At 48.1% G+C, this 16,514-nt stretch overlaps 1 protein-coding gene across 3 annotated transcripts in view; it reads right to left on the reverse strand.

Moving 5' to 3' along the window:
- The window catches only part of LOC122386861 (protein XRP2-like), a 29,214-nt gene extending 19,273 nt beyond the window's left edge, over positions 1-9,941 (reverse strand). Inside the window, exon 1 of one of the 3 annotated variants that reach the window (XM_043376538.1) lies at positions 9,818-9,941. The gene's annotated coding sequence lies outside the window, so the exon portion shown is untranslated. Of the gene's footprint in view, positions 1-1,288; positions 1,475-1,729; positions 1,749-9,817 lie in introns of those variants that run through there. The other 2 variants (XM_043376539.1, XM_043376537.1) reach the window with 2 other exon arrangements.
- Positions 9,942-16,514: the final 6,573 nt, after the last annotated feature.

Below are 16,514 nucleotides of genomic sequence, written 5' to 3' on the forward strand. Positions count from 1 at the left end.
CCCAAGTACACAGCTGCACCATGACGAGCTCAAACCAAATTCCAAACAAGACCAAGAACTTTTACCACAGGTTGTACATATCTGCACTTTTGATATTAAAACTGCAATGAAGGGATATCTCAATCTATTTCCTAGCTGACTCCATTGGTTTCCCATACATCATTTTTTATGATAATGCATTGGCACCACACTCCACAGTTCAGCACAGCACAGGCCACAGTATCATGTTAGGATCCATGTATCTTAACGCAAAATCCACAACACACAACAATAAATATATACTGCAACATACACCTGTGACCTGCAGAATGCCTCTGAACCAACAACATCTTGTGAAGATTGTCATGCTTTGCAATCTGGGATGTAGTCATGCATCCTGCAGCATCTACAGTCGACCAATGACACCTTTCTGGATCCATGACTGCCTCCATCTGAGCAAGGCTAAGGCCATAGAACTGAGGGTTTCAATGATGTAGAAACCTACTACTGCCAAAATAATTGTTTATCAACATAAACCTGAGTTGAATTCATTACAAACAATTGACAAAGCGATTCTTTTTATTCTTTTTTAGACCCCGAGTCGAGGCCAAGCCTGACGACGCAGAAATGCTGACGCATCAGTAGGTAGCCGGCCAATGTACCACCAGTAGCGGCGGAACAGGAACACCTTCAATTAAAGGGGGCACAGCCAACTTTTGGTCCCATTCTTTCCATGCAACGCCCATAGGGCTAATGTTAAAGGGACCCTCCCACCTTCAAAAAAGTTAATGAATTGGCGCGAAAGTGATGTCGCTCGGTTCAGAAAGAGCAAAAACGAATATCTACCAAATTTCATCGAAAAATATTCACCGGTTTTCAAGATATTAGACTTTTACTTTTGTTTACTTTTTGGAGATCTCCGCTGTTCCTAGCGACTTTATTTGAAAGTGCGGCATTTGTTGCGCGCAAAGCAGCATATACCACCGCGTGCTACCAAACGTTTTAGTAAAAGATTTAAAAATCGTTAGATCTCCGCTGACGTCACAAATTCTAAGGGGGCATACCAATGCACTAGCCCCTTAGAATCCGAAAACTGCAAGTTTGAAATTCCATATCTCCGAATTAAAGCATTTGTCGATGTTGTGAGTGCCCAAACCGGTATTTTTAGGCCATGGCCACCAATTTGGCTATCTCAACTCAAAACTAATGTTAAGGTGGGAGGGTCCCTTTAAAATGCCAAAATCAAAGGAGGGCACGGTGCCCTCCCCGTTCGGCCCGCCCATGGGTACCACGAACGTTTGTTACTTACTTCTTATGAGTTGAACTCACTTATGCTTTTTCAAGTCATAAATCAAGAGCTAATCCAACATTACACGAAAAATGCACTCTTTCCTATCCAACACGACCGCAGAAGGATTTTCCGCCGTCCTATCTACGGAGCTACGGAGACTGAATAATTCAAGGAATAATTATATCTGCTACCAAGGTGCAGCCTTCAGGAAATTTGTCGTGAGTTACTCGTTAAACTTGACGTCATAGGCCCATTAATCAAATAAAGTCTTTATAAAAACGTCAAAATGATTAACCCTAACATTAGATATACGTGATTGACATACATGATTTATCATCAAAACAAATTATTTGATGGTCTGCACTTCGATTTATATGTTTCTCTTTAGATTAAGGAATGTTAGAAAATCCATGCTGGTTATATTTTGTTATTCATGACGTAATAATAAATGACAGAAACGGTGCAGAATGATGATAGGGCTGTTCGCGGGCCGCGTATATTCGGATGCAGTATGAGCCAGGGCGTATTATAAGGGATTTTCACTGGGTCGGCAATCACAATTAGGGGCGGCATTTTGCACTCATAGGGGCGGCACTTGGCATCTGAGGGGGGCGGCATACCTACTGATATTTAATGACCAAAAAAGACATGTTCGACGGTTCTTTTATAAATATTTCTAAGTAATGATTTCAGATTCAACCTAAGCTCAGCAGTATTACGTTTATTTTTCCGGGATATAGTATTTCTCTCATCATAATGCGATAAATGAACTATAATTTGACTACAAAAAAAAAAAAATTTTAACTGAGGTCAAGTTCATGACCTCACCAGAAACAAAACATGTTGCATACCAGTCGATCCGTATCGTCAGCTTAAAATATTCACGGTGTTTTATGGCTCTATCTAGAACAGTGGTCAGCAGGTCGCACGAGTGGTGCCCACTTTATGGGCGCTGGACGGGGCCATTACCCCCACTTGCCATACCCAATTGCTTACACGGCAAGGGTCGCTGATATTCGGCCATATCCTTTGACGCCTCTATTTTTCTGCATAGGTATGAATAAAATGCAACACAATTAACTCTCTTTTTTATGGAGAGGGAGAGCGGGTGGAGTAATGATGAACTCGTACATTTTTTATTTGTTAGTTACTCGCGTAATGAACAGCGTATTGCAACGATACGTTCATCCCTCCCCCCCCCCCCCCCAAGTTAATGAATGTTATACCTAACTACTCAAACATTTTCGTGACCCCAGTGACATTGTCATTGAGTTTTTGAAATTTGAATGACTTTCACTCGGTAACTTTCTCTCCGGCTCGGCCGGCGGACAAAACGCAAGCGAAGACAATGCGGGGAGTCCGGTGCGCTACCAACTGAGCTACGGAACAGGCAAATGCTCACCATAGATATACCGACTGAACGATCCCTTTATAACTTCAGCGATTGATAAGACAAACAGTGTGTAACTGCATATATATAAAATGGAAGTCTCGAAATTGCGATGTCTTTGACCTGACCAAAGGTATAAGGACAATTTTGCGACCCTTTCATTAGGTATAATGAAATGGGAGGAAATAAGGGCATGTGCCTCTTTTTATAGGTAGACAAATGTCAAAGTTAACGAATTTAAACATAACATAAGAAAACAATTAAAAATGACACACTTAATCGGAAAATTGCCACCCACGACCCCTCGTTATGTCCTTAACCCGCGCCGTGCTGGGGGGGGCGTTTTTACGCCCCCCCCTCAGGTTTTTCGCGAATATCTCCAAAACGGCGGCGCGCAGCGCCGCCGTTTTTGGTACACGTGTTCCTACATCATTTCCGCACATGTTGTGAAAATTTCAGACCTAGGCCGTTCAAGGTCAGGTCACCAGGTCACGTCAAGTGACCTTACCTCAGAAAAAGTTCAAAGGCTCGCTATAGCTACACCGACTGAACGATCACTTTGAAACTTTCAGCGATTGATATGAGTAACAGTATGTATAAAATGTATATCTCGGATTTTTGATATCTGTGACCTAAGGTCAGGTCAATTTTGCGACCTCTCCATTATAAGTCAATGGGAGAAAATTGAAATGCGCCTCTTTTGGACGAATATCGTTCAAAACGCTCTCAAACATCGGTTCATAGGTAAACATGACACACTGAATAGGAAAAATGCACCTGTGACCCCTCTGTGTGCCCCTGAGGTCATCTCAGGTCATGAACGGTCGCCAGCAGTTTTTTGGCTATAACTTTTGATAGAGACGTGCTAGAGCGGTGAAAACACGTCAGATGTGTTCAGCTCGACGATACGGATCGACTGATATGCAACATGACCCTTTTCGGTCAGGTCATGACCTTGACCTGAGGTCAAATTTTCAAAATGACCTTTCAAGGTCAACAAATAGTTCATTCGACGCGTCTCGACGAGAGGAACACGATGCTGGCAAAAGTAATGTCATGGCGCTTATGAGTCAAAAGTTATTGACGAAAAAAACGTTTTTCGTAAAAAACGGCTATTTTTGGAGTTTTTGCCCTCTAGAGGCTAAACCGTTGACCTGAGGTCAAATCTGAGAACATTACTCAGAAAGGTCTGTAAAAGGGCTATCGAATGCGCTTTTCCGCGGCGCTGTAGCTCTATCGGTTCCCGAGATAGCCGTTGGCAGTTTCCAAAATGTTGAAATAGTCAACATTTTACCTTTGGTGACCTCTGGTGACCTGACCTTTGACCTGACCCAAAAAATGACCGAAGTGTTTTCGTCCTTATTTTTGACGCTCTTTCGATTGCCGCTTACCGCGTGTCGCTACGTGGCCCAGGAGCCGAGTTAGACGGGGGGGCGTGAAAACGCCCCCCCCCCAGCACTCGGCGGAAAGTTCAGGCCACCAGCACGGCGCGGGTTAAGGTAATGTCAGGTCATGGAAGGCCTCCAGCAGTTTTTTCAATAACTTCTGATAGAGACATGCGATATGCCTGAGCGATGAAAACACCTTAGATGATTTCAGTTTGGCGATACAAATCGACTGATATGCAACATGACCTTTACCAGTCAGGTAATGCCCTGGACCTGAGCGCTAATTTCCCAAATGACATTTGAATGTCAAATAATAGTTCATTCGACGCATCTCGACGAGAGGAGCACAGTACTAAAAAAAAAACAATGTCATAACTTTCATGAGTCAATAATTATTACAGTAGAAAGGTTCCTCATTAAAACAGCTCAGTAGAGGGGCGGAGGGGGTCCACTGTCCCCTCGAACCCTCCCCGGCCCGGCACGGGTTAAACAAGTTGTGCTCTGGAGGTTAAAGGGACCCTCCCACCTTAACATTAGATTTGAGTTGAGATAGCCAAAATGGGGTCCCTGGCTCACAATTACCGGTTTCGGCACTCACAACATCGAGAAATGCCTTAAATCGGAAATATTGAATTTCAAAATTGCAGCATTTTGATTCAGAGGGGCTAATGCTTAGGAATACCCCTCTGAATGTGTGACGTCAGCGCAGATATCTAACGATTTTTAAATGTTTGACTAAAACGTTTTGTAGCACGCGGTGGCATATGCTATTTGCGCGCAACATCTGCCGCAAACGCCGCACTTCTAAAATAAAGTCGCTAGAAGCAGCGGAGATCCCAAAAAAGCAGGGCGTATTTTAACATGTTAACTGGGTCGGCAATTGCCGACCCAGTCACGGAGAATGCCGACCCAGTGACAGCCGTTTGCCGACCCAGTTGCCGCCCCCTCTAGGCATGCAGGCTAGGTGCTGTCATTCATAGTGAGGCTGCTGCCCTCCGAAATGATAATGCCGCCTCTTAAAGTGAAGCAGCCGTCTATAGAAAGTGATGATCCCGCAACTCAATGTGACAGTGCCGCCCCTAAATATGTTAGTAGCCCCACTCAATGTAATGGTGCCGCCCTTCTAAGCATCTGTGGAGCCCCTCAATGTGATGATACCGCCCCTCAAGAAGATGATGCGGCCCCTTTCAGTATCGGTGGCGCCCCTCAATGTGATGGTGCCGCCCTCAAAGTGCCGTTGGCGCCCCTGAATGTGATGGTGCTGCCCGCCAACGAGTCGGTGGCGCCCCTCAAAATGATGCTGCCGCCCCTTAAAGTGCTGGCGCCGCCCCTCAAGCAGATGATGCCGCCCCTCAAGAAGATGATGCCGCCCCTCAAGAAGATGATGCCGCCCCTCAAGAAGATGATGCCGTCCCTCAAGAAGATGATGCCGCCCCTGAATGTGATGGTGCTGCCCGCCAACGAGTCGGTGGCGCCCCTCAAAATGATGCTGCCGCCCCTAAAAGTGTTAGTGCCGCCCCTTTATAGTGTCAGTGACGCTCTTCGAAGTGTCAGAGGAACCCACCAATATAATGGTGCCGCCCCTCTAGGTATCCACATAGCCCCTCATTGTGATGGAGCTGCCCCTCAAGCAGATGATGCCGCCCCTCAAGAAGATGATGCCGCCACTTTCAGTATCGGTGGCGCCCCTCAATGTGATGGTGCCTCCCTCAAAGTGCCAGTGGCGCCCCTAAATGTGATGGTGTCTCCTGTCAACGAGTCGTTGGCGCCCCTCAAAATGATGCTGCCGCCCCTAAAAATGCTGGTGCCGCCCTTTACAGTGTCTGTGGCGCCCTTCAAAGTTTTGGAGGAACTCATCAATACAATGTTGCGGCCCTCTAACTTTCTGTAGCGCCCCTCCATATACATAATGGTGCCGCTTCTCAAACCATCCGTGGCGCCCCTCAAAGTGATGGTGCCGCCCCTTACAGTGTCGGTGGTGTCTCCTCAAAAGTCAAGGTGCCGCCTCTCAAAGAAATGCTGGTGTCCCTCGAAGTGTCGGAGGCGCTCCTCAATGTCATGTTGCCGCCCCTCAAACCTTCCGTAACGCCCCTCCACGTCATGGTGCCGCCCCCAATGTGCTCACGGCGCCCTTAAATGTGATAGTAACGCCGGTCAAAGTGCTCCTGGCAGTGTCGGTGGCGCCCCTTATAATGTCGGTGGCGCCCCGAACAATATCGGTGGTGCCCCTTAAAGTGATGATGTCACCCTCAAACAAACGGTGGCGCCCTTCGAAGTATCGGAGTCCCTAAATAACTATCATACCTATTGCCGTCCATTAACGATCTGTAGCGCCCCTCCATATGATGGAGCCGCCCCTTAAAGTATCCGCGGCGGTCCTTAAAGTTACAGTGCCGCCCCTTACAATGTGGGTGGCGTCCTCAAAATAAAAGTGATGTTGCCCCCCCCCCCCGAGTAATGGTGGCATCTCTTCTTTAAGTATCGGAGGCGCTCCTCATTGTCATTTTGCCCCACATCACTGCTCACATGGCGCCCTTCAATGTAATGGTGCCACCCCTCAACGCTCAACGAGATAATTGCGCTCCTCACAGTGTCGGTGGTGCCCCTCAAAGTGGTTAAAGTGCCCTAAAAAAAATTGGTGACGCGTCTCGAAATGATGTTGTCGTCCCTTAGCATATCTGCTGCGCCCCCAAAATGATAGTGCCTTCCCTTAACCCTCGCCCGCACATGGGGGGGGTGGTGGTTGCAGTCCCCCCCCCCCCCCAGGTAGTCTTTCTGCTCTGCACTCAACATTTTTAGAGCTAGAAGGCCGATTTTCGTATAGCTGCTCCTCTATCCTTTCTTGATGTCCACTGAAAATTTCAAGTTTCTGTGATTTTTGGTTTCGGAGATATGACCTTGTTTTTCAGGTCATGTCATAACCCAAATGGCCAATTCTCAACATCTTGCGTTTGCCATGGGCCTTGTGAGCTTTTGACACCTTGATTTCGGTCTTTTTTGCCAGTCTTACCTCCCACCTATCATGGAACATGTTGTTCGACGAGGTACATGTGTCAAGGTCAGGGTCAAGGTCAACCTAGGTCATCTAAGATAATTGCGTTTTAGGCAAGCTGAATTTACTTTTTGTGATTTTTTTTTTGACAGCATTTTTGGTAAAAGCTTCTCAGATCATGATTTCATGTAATATGGACACAAAAACAATCGGTGCACACATCAGTATACACACAGACACACACAGACATACAAACACATATAATTGACCTTGACCTAACTTGACCTGAAATGACCTCAGCAGCAAAAATCTGGTCGAGTAGTGTGACAAAGAGGTTCTAGCTGGCTTGGCACCAGAAAACAGCATCGTCATCGGTATATGATAAGCAGCGCACTTGATATCCAGCGGTGACCCAAAACAGCAACATTTTTTAGTTTGACCTGACCTGGAAGGTCAATGACTGACCTGAGAAGGTAAAACTGGGTATCATTGGATTCGTCTCTTCCCAAAGAATCTTTTTGGTCTTACCGCTAAACTCTAGCTCCAACAGGAACGAAATGGCGAGGGGGGTGGCAACCACCCCCCCCCCCATGTGCGTTCTAGGATGGGAAAATGGTATGTGCGGGCGAGGGTTAACCGACGCCGGGCTGAGGCTGTTTGAACCCCCCTCCCGACCCCTATAACTTGGCTACTGGGCCACTTAGCGACACGCGGTAAGCGGCATTCGAAAGAGTGTCAAAAACTACTTGGGTTAGTTGGTTAACCGTACTTTGGTTAGGTCAAGTCAAATGTCAAATATCAGGTAACCAGAGGTCATCAAAGGTGAAATGTGGGTGTAATGTTGTCTGTTTCAACATTTATTGACAAACTGGCGCATAACTCGGGGAAGAATAGAACTACAGCACCGCGAAAAAGCGCATTCGATAGCTCTTCAACGTTCCTACTTCCTATAAAGTCATCAGACTTGACCTAACATCAACGGCTTAAAGGGACCCTCCCACCTTCAAAAAAGTTTATGAATTAGCATGAAAGTGATGTCGCTCGGTTCAGAAAGAGTGAAAACGAATATCTACTAAATTTCACCGAAAAATATTCACCGGTTTTCAAGATATTAGACTTTTACTTTTGTTTACTTTTTTGGGATCTCCGCTGCTTCTAGCGACTTTATTTTAGAAGTGCGGCGTTTGCGGCAGATGTTGCGCGCAAATAGCATATGCCACCGCGTGCTACAAAACGTTTTAGTCAAACATTTAAAAATCGTTAGATATCTGCGCTGACGTCACACATTCAGAGGGGTATTCCTAAGCATTAGCCCCTCTGAATCAAAATGCTGCAATTTTGAAATTCAATATTTCCGATTTAAGGCATTTCTCGATGTTGTGAGTGCCGAAACCGGTAATTGTGAGCCAGGGACCCCATTTTGGCTATCTCAACTCAAATCTAATGTTAAGGTGGGAGGGTCCCTTTAACCTCCAGAGCACAACTTGTTTAACCCGTGCCGGGCCGGGGAGGGTTCGAGGGGACAGTGGACCCCCTCCGCCCCTCTACTGAGCTGTTTTAATGAGGAACCTTTCTACTGTAATAATTATTGACTCATGAAAGTTATGACATTGTTTTTTTTTTTTTAGTACTGTGCTCCTCTCGTCGAGATGCGTCGAATGAACTATTATTTGACATTCAAATGTCATTTGGGAAATTAGCGCTCAGGTCCAGGGCATTACCTGACTGGTAAAGGTCATGTTGCATATCAGTCGATTTGTATCGCCAAACTGAAATCATCTAAGGTGTTTTCATCGCTCAGGCATATCGCATGTCTCTATCAGAAGTTATTGAAAAAACTGCTGGAGGCCTTCCATGACCTGACATTACCTCAAGGACATAACGAGGGGTCGTGGGTGGCAATTTTCCGATTAAGTGTGTCATTTTTAATTGTTTTCTTATGTTATGTTTAAATTCGTTAACTTTGACATTTGTCTACCTATAAAAAGAGGCACATGCCCTTATTTCCTCCCATTTCATTATACCTAATGAAAGGGTCGCAAAATTGTCCTTATACCTTTGGTCAGGTCAAAGACATCGCAATTTCGAGACTTCCATTTTATATATACAGTTACACACTGTTTGTCTTATCAATCGCTGAAGTTATAAAGGGATCGTTCAGTCGGTATATCTATGGTGAGCATTTGCCTGTTCCGTAGCTCAGTTGGTAGCGCACCGGACTCCCCGCATTGTCTTCGCTTGCGTTTTGTCCGCCGGCCGAGCCGGAGAGAAAGTTACCGAGTGAAAGTCATTCAAATTTCAAAAACTCAATGACAATGTCACTGGGGTCACGAAAATGTTTGAGTAGTTAGGTATAACATTCATTAACTTGGGGGGGGGGGAGGGATGAACGTATCGTTGCAATACGCTGTTCATTACGCGAGTAACTAACAAATAAAAAATGTACGAGTTCATCATTACTCCACCCGCTCTCCCTCTCCATAAAAAAGAGAGTTAATTGTGTTGCATTTTATTCATACCTATGCAGAAAAATAGAGGCGTCAAAGGATATGGCCGAATATCAGCGACCCTTGCCGTGTAAGCAATTGGGTATGGCAAGTGGGGGTAATGGCCCCGTCTAAGCTAACATTGGATGAACCGAATTTGTTTATATGAGCGACTGTAGTAACATTGTCCGACAGAACTTCTACTGTTTTTCCAACTATCGAAAAACGGAACGAGCGAAGAGCAAAATAAACCGCTAATAGCTCTCGATAATTCGCCGACTGTCTGCTCACCAGCTGATCCCAGAATCCGGACGCCAGCTGACAGCTGGGCGTGGAGAGAACGGCCCCCCCAGCCGGAGCCCGACGCGTCGGTGGAGAGCTGCAGCTCGCAGACAGCCGGCGGCACCAGCAGCCTGCCGTTCCAGCCGTCGAGGGAGGACACCCACCACGACAGGTCCTCTCTCGCTCCTGGCGACCACAGGAGCCGAGCCTCCCAGGATGACCTGGAATTGAGGAGACGGTACACATTCCTCAATTTCAGCTTTGCCGGAAAGACTGCCGCCAGCATGCTGATGCACCGGCCAGCGATCCGAGCTAGCAAACGAGCCGAAATGAAACTACGCTTCAGCGCCCTCGAAATGTCTTGCTTCAACTTTCGAACTTTACACTTAGGAACCGTAATCACAGGAGGGCTCAAAGCGGTAGCACAGCGAATTTCAAAGCCTAAATAAGTTACCGACTCCGAGGGCGTGAGGTGTGACTTTTCAAAATTCACAGCGAGACCTAAGGTACTGAGCGTCTCTAACAACACACCAAGGTCTCGATCAATGCTTGCTTTTGTGGAGCATAAATAAAAATCGTCAACATAGGCCATGAGTGACAATGATTTGACATCACGCAAATATTTAACAACGGCACGAATACATTTGTGAAAATAAAACGGAGAGCATTGTAACCCAAAAGGTAAGCAGCACCACACCCACCAAGAACCACCGTACTGAAACCCTAAATACTTGCGATATTGTGGCTCGATCTGAAAATGAAAAAATCCGTCACGTAAATCTAAAGTTACAGCCTGCTCAGCATCACGTACTATTTCGGGTAAAACATCGATACCTTCAGACGAAAATCGTGGTGTATCACAGTGTGAGTTCACATACCTGAGGTCACATATCAGTCTGAACTTCCCACTAGGTTTCGGCACAACCTTTAGTGGGGACACGCAGTGAGGCGTCTCTGACACTCTCTGAACGACACCTCTAGATTCCAGGTTAATGAGTTCATTGTTCAAAAAATCAACTTCAGTATCAGTGAACCTTGGATTAGAAAATACTTTTGGTTCAGGCTCACTTGAAAACGGTATGGGAACCCCATCCGTTACCCATTCGATTACCACATCAGACGCGCCGATCTCCGACCAGGCCGCCGGCCGAAGCACCATGGTTCCCGTCACTCAGCGGCGTGCGGCCCCGGCCCCGCTCCGTGCTGCAGCTGACCGGGCCGGGACAGGTCACGTGACGGCTGCGGGTAGCCCGGGCCGGGTCGACCGCGGCTCCTCCAATCAGCCGACGCTGGGCCCGCGCCGAACCGCGCGGCCGCCGGCGGCGGACCGCGCCAGCGGGCACGGTCGGGCACGTGACTGACCCGGCGTGACTGCTGCCGCGCCCCGGCGATCGTCACCGCCCGCTGAAGGTTTTCCACCGCGCCCGGCGGGAAAGCCGCCGGGTTTTGTTGCAGAGCTGGTGGCGGGTCAGTGGCGCCGACTATAGTGAGTTGGTTTATCACAGGATCCGTAGCAGAAGCGGTTGACAAAACCTTAAGAACGGTTTCCTGGAACCTCGCGCACCTTTGAATCACTTGAAAACGCGGCAGGTCGTTCTTCCCCACGCCGGCGCGGGAATCTCCAACGACCAAGTCCTGCGGTAACTTGATCTTGGCCACTCCTTCACGAACAGTCTTTAGTTCTGCCTGGAGATCACTGTAGGATCCAAAATCGAACCCCTCTGTACTCACGGGTTCAGTCGGCTCAATAGCCTGTTCTGGTTGAGCCACGTGCCGACGACCGGCGTTGGGCTCCTCAAGGCGGTCGTTGATTGCACTCACTGACGCCTCAATCACAGTGAACCTGTCTGACAGGGCACGGATAGCCGTACTCAGCTCTTCCATCACTGGACACGGAGTCCCACACCGCCTCTAATACCGGCGACCGGGGAGCGCCCGAGCTGCGCGAAGGGCGAGCACGCACTGCTGGGGCGGGTCAGACTGACCCGCCACCAGCTCCACTAGCGGCGGGTCACGTAACTACGGGGTATGGCAAGTGGGGGTAATGGCCCCGTCCAGCGCCCATAAAGTGGGCACCACTCGTGCGACCTGCTGACCACTGTTCTAGATAGAGCCATAAAACACCGTGAATATTTTAAGCTGACGATACGGATCGACTGGTATGCAACATGTTTTGTTTCTGGTGAGGTCATGAACTTGACCTCAGTTAAAATTTTATTTTTTTTGTAGTCAAATTATAGTTCATTTATCGCATTATGATGAGAGAAATACTATATCCCGGAAAAATAAACGTAATACTGCTGAGCTTAGGTTGAATCTGAAATCATTACTTAGAAATATTTATAAAAGAACCGTCGAACATGTCTTTTTTGGTCATTAAATATCAGTAGGTATGCCGCCCCCCTCAGATGCCAAGTGCCGCCCCTATGAGTGCAAAATGCCGCCCCTAATTGTGATTGCCGACCCAGTGAAAATCCCTTATAATACGCCCTGCTGAAAAAAGTAAACAAAAGTAAAAGTCTAATATCTTGAAAACCGGTGAATATTTTTCGGTGAAATTTAGTAGATATTCGTTTTCACTCTTTCTGAACCGAGCGACATCACTTTCATGCCAATTCATAAACTTTTTTGAAGGTGGGAGGGTCCCTTTAAGCCGTTGATGTTAGGTCAAGTCTGATGACTTTATAGGAAGTAGGAACCTTGAAGAGCTATCGAATGCGCTTTTTCGCGGTGCTGTAGTTCTATTCTTCCCCGAGTTATGCGCCAGTTTGTCAATAAATGTTGAAACAGACAACATTTCACCCACATTTCACCTTTGATGACCTCTGGTTACCTGATATTTGACATTTGACTTGACCTAACCAAAGTACGGTTAACCAACTAACCCAAGTAGTTTTTGACACTCTTTCGAATGCCGCTTACCGCGTGTCGCTAAGTGGCCCAGTAGCCAAGTTATAGGGGTCGGGAGGGGGGTTCAAACAGCCTCAGCCCGGCGTCGGTTAACCCTCGCCCGCACATACCATTTTCCCATCCTAGAACGCACATGGGGGGGGGGGGTGGTTGCCACCCCCCTCGCCATTTCGTTCCTGTTGGAGCTAGAGTTTAGCGGTAAGACCAAAAAGATTCTTTGGGAAGAGACGAATCCAATGATACCCAGTTTTACCTTCTCAGGTCAGTCATTGACCTTCCAGGTCAGGTCAAACTAAAAAATGTTGCTGTTTTGGGTCACCGCTGGATATCAAGTGCGCTGCTTATCATATACCGATGACGATGCTGTTTTCTGGTGCCAAGCCAGCTAGAACCTCTTTGTCACACTACTCGACCAGATTTTTGCTGCTGAGGTCATTTCAGGTCAAGTTAGGTCAAGGTCAATTATATGTGTTTGTATGTCTGTGTGTGTCTGTGTGTATACTGATGTGTGCACCGATTGTTTTTGTGTCCATATTACATGAAATCATGATCTGAGAAGCTTTTACCAAAAATGCTGTCAAAAAAAAAATCACAAAAAGTAAATTCAGCTTGCCTAAAACGCAATTATCTTAGATGACCTAGGTTGACCTTGACCCTGACCTTGACACATGTACCTCGTCGAACAACATGTTCCATGATAGGTGGGAGGTAAGACTGGCAAAAAAGACCGAAATCAAGGTGTCAAAAGCTCACAAGGCCCATGGCAAACGCAAGATGTTGAGAATTGGCCATTTGGGTTATGACATGACCTGAAAAACAAGGTCATATCTCCGAAACCAAAAATCACAGAAACTTGAAATTTTCAGTGGACATCAAGAAAGGATAGAGGAGCAGCTATACGAAAAATCGGCCTTCTAGCTCTAAAAATGTTGAGTGCAGAGCAGAAAGACTACCTGGGGGGGGACTGCAACCACCCCCCCCCCCCCCATGTGCGGGCGAGGGTTAAGGGAAGGCACTATCATTTTGGGGGCGCAGCAGATATGCTAAGGGACGACAACATCATTTCGAGACGCGTCACCAATTTTTTTTTAGGGCACTTTAACCACTTTGAGGGGCACCACCGACACTGTGAGGAGCGCAATTATCTCGTTGAGCGTTGAGGGGTGGCACCATTACATTGAAGGGCGCCATGTGAGCAGTGATGTGGGGCAAAATGACAATGAGGAGCGCCTCCGATACTTAAAGAAGAGATGCCACCATTACTCGGGGGGGGGGGGGGCAACATCACTTTTATTTTGAGGACGCCACCCACATTGTAAGGGGCGGCACTGTAACTTTAAGGACCGCCGCGGATACTTTAAGGGGCGGCTCCATCATATGGAGGGGCGCTACAGATCGTTAATGGACGGCAATAGGTATGATAGTTATTTAGGGACTCCGATACTTCGAAGGGCGCCACCGTTTGTTTGAGGGTGACATCATCACTTTAAGGGGCACCACCGATATTGTTCGGGGCGCCACCGACATTATAAGGGGCGCCACCGACACTGCCAGGAGCACTTTGACCGGCGTTACTATCACATTTAAGGGCGCCGTGAGCACATTGGGGGCGGCACCATGACGTGGAGGGGCGTTACGGAAGGTTTGAGGGGCGGCAACATGACATTGAGGAGCGCCTCCGACACTTCGAGGGACACCAGCATTTCTTTGAGAGGCGGCACCTTGACTTTTGAGGAGACACCACCGACACTGTAAGGGGCGGCACCATCACTTTGAGGGGCGCCACGGATGGTTTGAGAAGCGGCACCATTATGTATATGGAGGGGCGCTACAGAAAGTTAGAGGGCCGCAACATTGTATTGATGAGTTCCTCCAAAACTTTGAAGGGCGCCACAGACACTGTAAAGGGCGGCACCAGCATTTTTAGGGGCGGCAGCATCATTTTGAGGGGCGCCAACGACTCGTTGACAGGAGACACCATCACATTTAGGGGCGCCACTGGCACTTTGAGGGAGGCACCATCACATTGAGGGGCGCCACCGATACTGAAAGTGGCGGCATCATCTTCTTGAGGGGCGGCATCATCTGCTTGAGGGGCAGCTCCATCACAATGAGGGGCTATGTGGATACCTAGAGGGGCGGCACCATTATATTGGTGGGTTCCTCTGACACTTCGAAGAGCGTCACTGACACTATAAAGGGGCGGCACTAACACTTTTAGGGGCGGCAGCATCATTTTGAGGGGCGCCACCGACTCGTTGGCGGGCAGCACCATCACATTCAGGGGCGGCATCATCTTCTTGAGGGACGGCATCATCTTCTTGAGGGGCGGCATCATCTTCTTGAGGGGCGGCATCATCTTCTTGAGGGGCGGCATCATCTGCTTGAGGGGCGGCGCCAGCACTTTAAGGGGCGGCAGCATCATTTTGAGGGGCGCCACCGACTCGTTGGCGGGCAGCACCATCACATTCAGGGGCGCCAACGGCACTTTGAGGGCGGCACCATCACATTGAGGGGCGCCACCGATACTGAAAGGGGCCGCATCATCTTCTTGAGGGGCGGTATCATCACATTGAGGGGCTCCACAGATGCTTAGAAGGGCGGCACCATTACATTGAGTGGGGCTACTAACATATTTAGGGGCGGCACTGTCACATTGAGTTGCGGGATCATCACTTTCTATAGACGGCTGCTTCACTTTAAGAGGCGGCATTATCATTTCGGAGGGCAGCAGCCTCACTATGAATGACAGCACCTAGCCTGCATGCCTAGAGGGGGCGGCAACTGGGTCGGCAAACGGCTGTCACTGGGTCGGCATTCTCCGTGACTGGGTCGGCAATTGCCGACCCAGTTAACATGTTAAAATACGCCCTGGTATGAGCAGAGCATGGGTCCCGAAAAATTCCTCAGAAACTAGAGAAATTCTCGGACACACACGACGGGTACCATATGAATGCGGGTGATACTAAATGCTTCCTTCGAAATTTAAGCTGCGTTGCGGCATTGGCGGTTATGTGCGGCGTGTATGCCGCATGATTAGTAAGCGGCGACCACTAAATTAAAAACTCAGTAGCTTTGACCTGTTTTCAAAGGATATTTAGATTTAAATAACTAACTTATCTACATCATCGTTTTGAACCAAATTAATACTTTCAACTTGACCCTCGCCCGTATATGTGTTTTTTTTTTTCCAGCCGCGAACGTATAAGGTATAACCCCTTGCCGTTTCGCTCCTGATCAAGCTAGAGCTTCGCGGAAAAAAACAGCGTGTTGCCCGTGACGAGAGGAAGCCGATGATACCCAATTTTAAGGTCCTAGGTCATCGGTTGACCTTCCAGGTCAGGTCAATGACCCAAAAGGCAGGAAAATTGGGACCTGTTAGAACGTTGGACGTGGTGAACGTGGGACCTGAAAAAGTTGCACCTCTATGTAATATGTGGGTTCGATATACTGTGTGACGTTCCAAGAACTATTTGGGAAAAGTTGCACCTCCGGAGAGACGGACGGACGGACGGAGAGACGGATGGACGGACGAAGAGACTGATGACGGACGGACGGAGAGAGTGACTGATGGACGGACGGATGGACGGACTGAGAGACGGAAGGGCGGACGGACGGACGGACGGACTGAGAGACGGAAGGGCGGGCGAACGGACGGAGAGACGGACAAAGAGATGGACAGACGGACGAGAGAGAGAGAGAGAGAGAGAGAGAGAGAGAGAGAGAGAGAGAGAGAGAGAGAGAGAGAGAGAGAGAGAGAGAGAGAGAGAGAGAGAAAGAGAAAGAGAGAGAGAAG

This window comes from Amphibalanus amphitrite, unplaced genomic scaffold (genome assembly GCF_019059575.1).
Source record: "Amphibalanus amphitrite isolate SeventyFive unplaced genomic scaffold, NRLGWU_Aamphi_draft 000265F_arrow, whole genome shotgun sequence".
NCBI lineage: Eukaryota > Metazoa > Arthropoda > Thecostraca > Balanomorpha > Balanidae > Amphibalanus > Amphibalanus amphitrite.